Source organism: Triticum dicoccoides, chromosome 6B, assembly GCF_002162155.2.
Source record: "Triticum dicoccoides isolate Atlit2015 ecotype Zavitan chromosome 6B, WEW_v2.0, whole genome shotgun sequence".
In the NCBI taxonomy this organism is placed as follows: domain Eukaryota; kingdom Viridiplantae; phylum Streptophyta; class Magnoliopsida; order Poales; family Poaceae; genus Triticum; species Triticum dicoccoides.
This window is the reverse complement of record NC_041391.1, coordinates 696770433-696775653: the sequence shown is the minus strand read 5'-3', so window position 1 is coordinate 696775653 and position 5221 is coordinate 696770433.

Sequence of the window (5221 nt, the reverse complement as noted above, 5' to 3'; positions counted from 1 at the left end):
GAGAGAGAGAGAGAGAGAGAGAGAGAGAGTTGAACGAGGTTTTGGCATGGGAGCAGTGATGCTTTTATGGGCGCGGGATCGCGGTCTAGAACTGATTTCTGACCAGGTTGCGTCTGTTGGGTTGGAGGTTGACGCTTCAAAATATTCAGTCTCTTGATCAATGTTTAGAATTAAATCCCAGAGATTATTTTGCGCTGCATTTCGATAAAAATATCCATCTCTATTCAAACCTATCTAAAATGTTTTGTTTTCCTTTTTTTCGGTCCAGTCGAGCAAATATTGGAACAGACTCAATTACGGTGGATTCGAGTGGGCATGCCATTGCGACCGTGTTCATTATACAAGCATAGAGGCTCAATTTATTGTTCATCTCAATGGCATCTCCCAATGACATACTACCTCATTTTTGGTTTTAATAAAGGCTCACGTGTATTCCTAGATCGATAATTTGGCCTAGGTAGCACGAGTTATATATCACAAAAACCCATACTTGTAGAAACTTTAAATGTTATATATTTTCTAATAGTATAACTATTATGACACACAATTTGTATTAAAATATTGGTTGAATTGTGGATCTAACCTGCACATAGGGTAGGCCTTCTCCATTTCCTTCTCCAAGGACTAAAGCGGTTGGGGACCTCAACGATTCGGCTCCGACCTATAGGGTAGGCCTCGTGTGTGGGACGTTGTTGCTTCTAGCGGTGATGGCGGTGCCACATCCAAGAATAATTCTCGGGCTCCAGTCCCGCGCATCGATGGCAACGCAAAAGCCGGCGGGCTTGGTCTCCCGTCAACCCTTCCGGTTGGAGGTTTTAGGACTGATCTGCCAGTTGTTGTCGTCTTAGTAGTGCCACCAGTGGGGGAGAGAGGGACGAGGTTCTAGATCCTCGCTTGAGGATTGACGATGGTGGCTAGCGCTCGACCTTGACGACATTGACGCTTGTAGGTGGCTCTGTCCTAAAGGACATGAGGAGGGTCGGATGATCCCTGGTTGACGCTCCACGTCAACAAGACCTCGTCGAGGATGAGCTTTTTCCTCAAATCAAAACGCTCTTCTGGGATATGGCTCTCCTTCGAATTCGACAAAGGTTAGTGGCGGTGACGACACTTGCATGATTACCATACTTCCTTCTCATTTATTATCTTGGAAGGGTTTCCGCAAAGTTTTATGGACACATTTCATCATCCTTCTGGTCAATTCCACGTGCGTGCATTATATTCACCCCGTTTGTAATTAATGATAGGTTTTTTTATCATTCATGTCACTAGTTGTGTCCCACTACTCAGTTTTGCTACTAGGAATTTTAACTCCTCAAATATGACATCGCTCACACCATTACTAACAGCTCGAAAGCCCGTTTACCATGTTATAATGACCAAAATACCTATGATCCAATATGCCAACTCTCCCTCTATCTCACTAAGTGTGGGTCCCATTTGATTCCTAACCGCGTTCTTATTTTCGTCTAATATTATTCGCTTGCTTACTCTTGACAAGTGGGGTCAAACACTATTGTGAGATAGAGAGAGCTGACATGTGGGTCTAGGGATATTTTGATAATATAACATGGTCAATGTTCTAATTTGACAATAACACTGTCTAATGGCATTTTTTAGCAAACATCTAATGGAACAATGACACTTTTTAGATATCTAATGACATTTTGAGCAAGCATCTCACAGAACGATGTCATTTTTTTGGCAGTTGTAAATTTTAGTGGTAAAACTATTGGCATAAATGATAAAAACCCACGATACTTAATGATACCTGTGATTACCTTAAAAAATCTAAGTATGATTATAGAACATTTTGTTGGTGTTGTACAGCTTAACTTGTTTTTTTAAAGAAAAGTTACCCAGAGGGTATCATAGATCTGATAAATATCATGGAAAACAATAGCCAGTACAGTTGACTGGCAACGGGACACATAACGACTAGTTAAAAATAAAACAACACTGAAAATCATACTAGCCTTATTCCTCCTTCAGTTGTACGCCACCCGCCGAAGATTAGAAATTATACTGAACCAGCAGTGAAGGAAAAAGACACTTGCAAACACCCTCGTCATGCCATTATTTGAAGACTGTAATAGCCATCCGCCCTTTCATATAGAAAGCATTGAAGCAACATCGGTTGGAGCATCACCCAATGTAGTACAGGCTTGCTATCCGACACCACCAGCTCGGAGGGTTGGAGAAACCGGACAATACCGCATAACAACATGAAGACGATGTTGTAGTTGCTGCACCAAATAGTCAAGAAATAGCTCTGTTTGAAAAACACACCAACCGCCAAGATCGGAAGGGAGCCAACATATCTGAGGACACAAACTCTCAGAGGCCCTTTGTCGGTGCTGGATCGAACGTCCTCGAGGTAGGAAAAGACCGAAGAGACCTTATTCGAACACACCATTCCCGCCACTACCTCATTGATGTTGCGAGGGGAATAAAAACCTAAGGGGGGAAAGACATGACCAACGGATCACCACTCCTCTTGTCGCTGACGAGGCCGCCAGACGGGGAAGAGGAGGGGACCGAGGCAACGACATGTAGGAAAGCTTTGGCAGCGGCGTCTAGTACGACCTAACTTGTTTTGAAACTGCAACCTAACTTGTTGACTTGGCCAATAGTTGAACAAATAAAAATATAATGTTTCTTTTTTTGCACGAAAAATATAATGTTTCCTTAAAACAAATGGAAACCTAGCTATACATCCAAAGAGAAGTGAGGGACACCTATGGAAGACTTAATTTATACTTGCTCTCTCCTACCACCCATGTGTTGTATGATGAAACGCCGGTCAAAATGAATGTCCAATTCGACCAACCCCTGGCTGTTGCAGCATCGTTGTTGTGACAACACGAACTCATGTCCTCGAGATTATTCTTAGTTATCTACGGACTAGTACGTACGTCAAGTTCAAGAACGCGTGTACGCTGGTTGTTCGTTCTTTGTCTTCTTGTGCGTAGTTTGTTTGTAATAGAAACGTGTCATATGTTCGCGACTGAATAAACAACAAGAAGATTAATTAGCTACAACAAATTTCACCGGAGAAAAAAAATAGTTTGCACTATGCATGATTGCTTCACTGTTTCTTTCAGAGAGGACGTGTCGTCATACGTCCTACGTGCTCATTCGTTCGCCCGTCACAAGCAGTGATCAGTGAGTGCAGAATGCAGTGTAGTACTCCCTCCATTCCACAATGTAGTGCCTATAGATTTTTCTGAAAATCAAACTTTGTGAACTTTGACCAAGTGTATAGAGAAAATTGTCTACATCTAGAATATCAAACATGTACAATCTGAAAATATAACTCATTATGTATCCAATGTTGTGCACTTGGTATTCTAGATGTGCCTATTTTTCTCTATAAATATGGTCAAAGTTTGTAATGTTTGACTTTTGTAAAAATCTATAGGGACTACATTATGGAATGGAGGGAGTATATATTTGCCGCGACTTAAAAATAGTACTCTCCGATCCTAATTAATTGACGCGGCCTCTATACATGCTTCTATTAATTTGGATCAGAGGGAGTACAATATTCCCTGAAGATAATGTGCTAGGTTAATTAGCTGGCTCCACGTGGCTCAAAGGCATCAATTAATCTAGCTAGATATTTTGAGAAGTGACTACTCGCCCTAATTATCTAAGCTGTAATCACCACTAGTGGAACTTCATGCATGTACCATCTCTGAAAGAGCCGGGCACACAGCGCTACAGGTCAGAGATTAGAGAACAGACAGGCACCGCGTGTGAATATATGAACCACCTAGTGCTAGGGGTGGTGGTGACGTGCGTTTGTACTGGGCTGTTTGGTTCGTGCTTTATATATAAAGCGGGACGAAAACCTTTTTCGATAATATATGAACCACCAAACCACACACGGCAAGAAAGCCAGCTAGATTGCTTGATAAGATTGCCATGTGCATGATTACAAATGAATGGAGAGATTTCTCTTGCTCTCATGCGGTGGTTAGAAGCCAACGAACGATCGGGCCAGTGAAGGCCACTTATGAAACAAGTAGTACAAAAAACGACGACGACCGCTCGGAACGTCGTCGTTTAACAAATGCAAAGCGAGTAGCGTTGATCTTGACTTTCCCACGCAGCCCTGAGATCCGAACATCTTTCGCCTTGTCTCGTTACAAGACAGGCCCAGCTGCCCTCAATAAAAAATGGCTCGACGGAGAAGACGACCGGCCCCAACGGAAACAGGCTGCCGTATTCGTACCGTACTCGGAGGTGGCCATACGACCGAACGGACGGTGCAGAACTTAAAAACAAGAATGAGGAGTCCAAATCTAACCACAGGCATGCATGCATGTGACAAGTATATATGGTGTGCTTTGTTTTAGGCTTTTAGTTGTATTTTCGAGGTGCGTTGTATGTATTGTGGCGAACGACGCACCAACTGATCATGAACTAACTTTCTTTGCGACTATGTTAGGTGGGTTATACACGTACACGTCTAGGCCTTTTGCAAATATTTGTTGTGTATACGTACATGCCTGTAGAATACTCACAGCATCGATCATACCACGTACACAAGACATTTGTTTCTTCCTCGCTAATAATTACTAAAACGCACTGCATGATGATGGCTTACCGACCTTCAACGTCTTGCGCTCATAGAAAACCCGGAGGCAGGGTCTGCTAGCATGTGGTGCTGACTACTGAGTGTTAGGACTTTAACTAACAAGCATGTCAGGAAATCAAATGGGACTGCCACTTTATATTGTATTTTTATTTTTGAAATGCAAACTGTACATTTTACCAGACGGTTGTTATAGCCAGTATTAGGTCACTAACCGAAGCAGTGACACCAACGCGTAAACTTTTTTTTTTAATTTGTAAACTGATGTTAGCTGTCCCTAAAGACATGCGTTAACTGGATTTATACATTTTTTTAATTTATGTTTTCCCTCTCTATAGTCCATGCCTCCATGGTTCTGTGAATGTACAACACTCATCGATGGATGGCCGTGCCTCGCGCGGAAGCAAAAAATATAAGGACAAATACTTCTTTTTATGTTTTCGAGAGGCATGGTCGCGCCTCGCGCGGAAGCAAAAAAAATACGTTTTTTCATATCACAGACGCAAATAAGTGCCTCTGCAAAAGCAAATCCGTGCCTCTCGCGGAAGCAAATAAAACGTATTTTTTCACACAATTTTTTTTCAACCTTCTTTTGTCCAAAAGCTAAGAAAGACCAATGTA